This window comes from Galeopterus variegatus, unplaced genomic scaffold (genome assembly GCF_000696425.1).
Source record: "Galeopterus variegatus unplaced genomic scaffold, G_variegatus-3.0.2 Scaffold818, whole genome shotgun sequence".
NCBI lineage: Eukaryota > Metazoa > Chordata > Mammalia > Dermoptera > Cynocephalidae > Galeopterus > Galeopterus variegatus.
Window position 1 is genome coordinate 468,798 of NW_007726929.1, and position 6,586 is coordinate 475,383.

A 6,586-nucleotide genomic window follows, 5' to 3' on the forward strand; every position below is an offset into this window, starting at 1 on the left:
TACTGGTGGGAGAGGAAGTATCCTAGTCCCTTGAGGTTGTCCGGGAAGGCCTCACAGTGAAGAAAGCATTTGCACCTAGCACTGGAGGGAGCCGGCCCTGTGGTTGCGGTGGAGGGAGGGAGTGTCCCAGGCCGTGGGATCCTGGGGCCACTGGGGCTGGAGCGAGTGCCTGAGGTGGCGGGGACTGGAGATGAAATCAGAGGGGGAACGGGGTAAGACTGAGGGACCACGGGCGCCTCTGCACCCTCTAGAGCAAGGCTGTGACGTGACCTGCTCTCAGCTGGGGGGTAAGACTGAGGGACCACGGGCGCCTCTGCACCCTCTAGAGCAAGGCTGTGACGTGACCTGCTCTGTGCCAGGCTCTCAGCTGGGTGCTTGAAGTCCGACTTCTCACTGGATCCTTCTGGAAATTCTGTGATTTGGCACTGGCAGCAGAGAGGGGAAAGGACCTGCCTGAGGTCACACAGCAGCGGGGCCCTTTCCCTTTCTCCCGAGTCTGTGGCAGGTGGTGGGCTGGTGAGGAGGGAGGGGAAGGGATGTGCCCTGAGACTGCTTATTTTCCTCGGCCTCTTCTCTCAGCATCTGCCCATAAATCACTCTGACACCCGACGAGGGGACACGGATAGATTCAACATCACCTCCGTGGGGGAGCGGTTCCCAGGCTCCCGCACTGCAGCTGAGCTTGTGGTTCTTGGCTCTGGACACTGACTGCCCGGCCCAGGGCTCCGAGTGCCGGCCCAGAACACCAGGGGAGCCGTGTTTTCCCTGGGCCAGGCTGAGGTTCAGGAGAAAGGAGAGGACCCCACAGGCCGGAGGATCTGGCTAGCAGATGAAGGGTTGGGGAAACTCAAGTGTGCAACCCAAAGACCAGGGGGAGACCCCGGCCTGTGCGCAGCATGGTATGGGTGCCTCGCAGCTGGGGGCCTTCTCTGTGTCTGCCGCCCTCCTGCCCAGCCCTGCTGAAAGCTCCGGTTGTCCCATAGGCATCTGGATTGTTTTGGAGCTGGCACAGGAGCAGAGACAGGCATAACATGGGGATGCTTACCAGGGAAAGGGAAGACCCCCCTTCAACCCTGATTGCCCTCCACCCACCCATCCCCACTGCACTAAGTTGCCAGCACAGGAACCACCAAATGCTTTTTACCCAGAAGTGGGCTGGGGCCTTTGGGAGCAGGTCTTGTATCTTCCCAGGGCCCCCCAGAGGAAGAGTGGCCCTTGCCTGGACAAACCTCGGGGATTCAGGCAGCACCTGTCCTGTGCAGGACTCTGAGCTGTGCTGGGAAGCATCACAAACAAGGCGCCCTGTCCTCAAGGAGCAGCTGGTCTCTGAGAGCAGCCCACTTCTCAGCCTGGCATTCAAGGCCTTAGGGGTGGCCGGGCCACGTCTCCTACCCGTCCTCCCCACCTGCCATGTCCACCCCTCATTTTCCACACATGCCTTGGATGTGGAAGCCATTACTTTCTTGAAGCTGATGCCTCTACCTGGCATCACCACCTGCAGTGGATTGAATGGCCTCCCACGGTCATTGAAGCTTAATCCCCACTGTGACTGTGGATAGTGGGAAATCCTATCACGGTAATTGAAAGATCTGGCCTTGAAGAGGTGACTGGGTTGTAGGACCGTGCAGTAGTGAATGGATCAATAACGGTGGTCAGGGGCGTGGCTCTGAGGGCTTTAAAAGAAGAGCACATGAGAGGTTAGCCTCTCTCTGCTCTGCCATTTTCTGCCATGTGAGACCCCTGGGTCACTGCCGCCACCACCAAGACCTTCACCAGATGTGACTTCAGACTTCCTGGCTTCCAAAAACGTAAGCAATAAATTTCATTTTCTTACAAATTACTCGGTTCCAGCTATTCTGTTGTAAGCAACAGGAATGCACTAATACCCCACCTGTCAGAGTCTACCCCATCCTTCATGGTCTGCATCATGGTGAGAGGCAGCTGGGGCCAGGGGGTGGGAAATCACAGGTTCTGGGGTTAGAGGGGCCTACTGAGCATCTCCTGCCACCCACTAGACCACTTATTGGGCGAGTCTCTAAACCCCTCTGAGCCTCAGCTTACCGATGGGGACACTTGTTACTATAGCTCATGACTACGTCTGGGGCTGTCATATGAGAATATGCTTGTGAAGGGTCAGCACAGGGCTCAGCACTCTGTTGGTAGGTCTAGCCCGAGCGGAGAGGCCCGGCTGATCACCTCTCAACCAAAGCTCCTGCCTGCCATCACCAGCAGGGCAGGGCACCGTGAGGAGGGGGCCTCTCTGGGGGCTGAGAGGGGAAGACCAGGGTAGCTCACACTTCCCTTTTCCACTGCAGATGGTGGACAGCAGCCACGGGCCAGGGCTGCTCAGGTGAGAGGTGGGGCAGTGTCAGGATGAGGGATGAGGAGGCCCCATCTGGGCCCTTCCGGGGCTTTAGAGTTCTGGGAGGTGGGGGATGATATCTACTCCCCCGACCCATCTGAGTCCTCTTCCCCCCCAGAGTTGAGGGCAACTAGAGGCTGACCCCCACCATTTGCCTGCCCCCTACGCCCTCTCCTCTCCTGACTGGGGGTCCCCAGTTTTTTTCTATAGTCCAAGTTTCTTCAGGCCCCCTGAGCCTCTTGGCAAGGGGCAGAGCAGGCCACACCCAGGCCCCTGACCTGCAGGCCTGCTCTGAGGCCTCTGCGGCCCAGCTGTGTGGCACAGTGACTGGCTGTGAGACCAGGCCAGGTGGGGAAGGGGAGGGGACTGTGCCATCCCTAGGAGCCCTGCCTGCTCTGGTGCCTGTAGCCCTGAGCCTCTTTGGAATGGTGTGGGGGAGGGAGCTGGCCTGAGCCAGCCTCGCTGTGTGGCCTTGGACAAAGTGCTGCCCCTCTCTGGGCCTCTTTTTCCCTTGGGCCAGTGGAAGGGCCGTCCTCACAGGGCTGTGGAGGAGTCCGTCCAAGGTGACTGGGGCTGAGGAAGGATGAAGCCCCCCCCCTACTTGCTCAATCAAAGCTGTTAGTGCACTGGGGGGGTACTGGCAGGGGCCTGTTGGGGGGCCCAGTGGAAGAGACTATTGGGGGATGGCAGGAGTTGGACAGGAGGGGGCGGGAGGCCATGGGGACCAGCGAGGGGGGGTCGGCAGGTGGCCAGGCCCACCACAGGCCTCTCCAGGGCCTCCCTAATGGACCCCACAGAGGCTGCTTGTCAAGGCCTCTTGCCTAATTATCAAATCGTTCCCAGATCCCCTCCCGCAGCCTGACCTCCCCCAGCCTGAGTCTACTAGGAAGTGGCAAGCCCAGCACTGAGGTGGGGATGCTGGTTTGCAGGTCGGCAGGGTCCTGCTGAGCCCCTCTTGCTCTCATATTCCTGGGGGCCAAAGAGCACTTCACCCCCATCCAGCCCCACAGGCCCAGCAGACTCCTGCCCCCAGTCCTGTGTGGTGTGAGTGTTTAAGAGTCAGCCCTGCTGGGGGGACCTTGGCTGGCTTCTCCGGCTCCCGGTTTCTTCCTCTGTGGCCTCACAGGGCCATTGAGATAGTTTGTGCTGACTCCCTGCACCTCAAACCAGACTCTGGGAGGTGGAATGTGGGCCAAGGCCTTGTCCCCTCTGCCCAACCTTGACCCCAGGTTGCCTTTGCTCTCAGCAAGCCTCCCCACCACGAGTCAGCCTGCATGTCTCGCGCTGGCTCTCTCCTGGCTGACCCCCGCAGCCCCGGAGCCTTGACACCGCAGCGCTGAGGCTTTGCTCTGAAGTGCACTGCTCAGGGTCCAGGGGGCCTGGGTGCAGACAGGGCAGGGACTTCCCAGGGTCTCACCATATGAGCCCCAGCAGAGCCAGCCCCTTCCCCTGATCCCCATTTAGAGTTCCCCCCACTTCCAAGTACACTCTCACACACGAATGTGCACACACATACACACACTCATGCACGTGCACACACAGGATCCAGCCAGGGTGAGGGGAGCTGACATCTGCCCACCAGGTGCACTCCAGCTGTTAATCAGTGCTTGGAAGCAACCGCTGGTGCGATGACCCCCGGGGAGATGAGGGCAGCCAAAGGTCACCCGAGGTTCCCACAGCCCCTCACAGTGGCCCTGCAAAGCCAGCCAGCAGCCTGTCAGCCCTCGCTGTCCTGTCCCATTTCCAGATGGGGAATAGGGCTCAGAGAGGGGTAGGGACTTAGTGGGGGCCACACATCAGTGGCAGGTAGGGCTAGACTTTCTACTTCCCCCTCATGGCCTGAGCCTGGGCTCTCCCCTGCCCACCCCCGCCCCAGATATCTGCCCCGCCCCAGCGCCTGCTCTGTGCTGCCTGCCTGGGAGGAAGAGGATCCAGGGGGCCTCAGCTGCCACCTCCAGACTCTGATGGGCCCAGGGAGGCATGGGGTTCTTAGCTCTGTAGGAAGATAGACATTCTTGTGGTCAGAGTTGTCCCGCAAGGGCAGGGGCTGCCACAAGTGAGAGGGAGTGACCCCCCTTTCTCTCAGCGTGTATAACTGGGGGCTGGAGGCTGCTGGGGAGTGAGGTGGATGGGTTCAGTGACCACCAAGAGTCCTTCCAGGCATGGAATCTTGAGATTCTGGGTGTTAGTGACCTCCTGAACTGAGAATTTCTCTGAAATTTGGATTAAATGCAACCCCCTCCCCAGACTCCTTCCAGTCCAACTCCGGGATTTTCTGAGCTTCTAGAAGCCCCTTGGCGAAGCCCCATAGCATGTAGCATGAAGATCAGGACTCCAATCCCTGCTCTCCAGTGACAGCCAACAACTTTGCCTCTCCAAGCCTCAGTGGCTCCATCTGTAAGGTGGGGACCATCACAATACACTTGCCTCACAAGTAGTGGTGGAGATAAAGTGAGGGGCCACACATGAAAGCCATTTGTGAACCAGACCAGGAACTTGTGAACCTGACCCTGGCTTGGAGGGCTCTGCAGGAGGAGACAGTGGGAGCAAAGAGGAATACGGTTGGAGGATAAAGGGGTTGAGTGGACAAAAGCCCCTTTTGTCCTTAGTGGATGTGGGCAAGGGAGCCATGGGGGCTGCAGCTGGGGGGCTTCAGATGCCAGGCAGAGGTCCCAGGACCTGTGTGAGTGGATGCGTATTTCCCAGTGGGACGCCAGGCAGGCACATCCATCACTGCCAGGCCCCGCCAGCCCAGGCTCTGGCCACCGGAGGTGGAGGCAGATCAAAGGGCCTTGATGGTGAGGCCGACAGCGGGGTTGGTCCCACTGACCACACTGACCCCAGCTGGTGGCTCAGGCCTTGGGAAAGGGGACTGGTAGAGGTCTGAGGATGAGGCTGGAGGGAGGCAGAGTCTGGTCCAGCAAACAGCACCTCCTGGGTGCCAGACTCGGGCAGGGCTTTGCCCTCATCATTGAATTGGGTGCCCACATCGTGATAATCCATTCTACAGATGAGGACACCAAGGTCCAGAGGTCTCTTCTATCTGTGTGTCCTCCTGCCCCTATCCCCAACCGCAATGGAGACGTATATCCGAGGTGTATCCAGGGAAACTGAGTGGAAGCATCCAGATTACTTGACGAAAGATGCTGGAAAGCTGAGACTGGGGGTCAGGGGCTTGAATACTAGGAAAATGTTTCTGGACTTAAGCTGTTCATTCCAAAGTGCTCCAGGACCACAGCTCCTCTGCACCAGCTCTAGGACCACAGCTCCTCTGCATCCCCTTCCCTTAGCCCTCCAAGATACACAGCAACCACAATGGCCTTGGAGAGATTTCTCTGGGCCTCTGTCTCCCCATCTGTAAAACGGGTGGGTTGGACTCACAGCTCTCCAAGGGGCCTCCAGGCCTGAGATGGGAGGGGGAGGGCTGGAGAGGGGTTCCAGAAAAGAGGCCCTTCAGCTCAGATTTAACGAGCCGTCAGTTCAGTTGGAATTGATCAAAACCAGACTTGAGCTGAGATGTGTCTCTGATTCGCACAGACTGAAGCAGCCAAAAATTCATCCCTCACTGTTCCAGTAAATAATTGGGCTCTCGTGGGGTTCCCAGGGCGGGTTGGATGTCTCATCTCCTCTCTTCACAGTGAACCTGACCGGGGGAGGTCGGGCAGGAAGGAGACCCACGGCCAGGCCTCCAATTGTGCTCCTACCAGCCCAGCCTGTGGTGGGTGGGAGCTGGCTTGGGTGGGGGCGAGGGGGTGCCCCACCCATCATGTGGTCAGAGTGGTAGGGGCTGCACCCCGCAGGGCCCACACGCCGGCAAGTCTGGCCCTATTACTTCCTTTATTCAGGCAACAAACCTTCACAGAGCTCCCCAGAACTGTGATGAGAGGCAGACGTCCTCCTCAGAACCCTCCCAGCTCTCAGGGGTCCTCGGGGTCCTCACCTCTTCCCTTGTTGTTTCTCTGGGTTGATAAAAGAGATGAGGAAATGTCAAAACTGGGTTTCAGAGAGTGACACGGGGTAAGTTGCATGTGAGCATCTTCTTTCAGTTCTGCAGTCACCCCCTTGACTGTGTATGCCAACCTGTGTGAGCGGCCCGCAGAGCTGAGCGCCGTGCTCAGTGGAGGTGATGGCTGGTTGACAGGCCCGTGCAACACACACACACACGCACACACGCACGCATGCACACACACACGCACACACGCACGCACGCACGCACGCACGCAC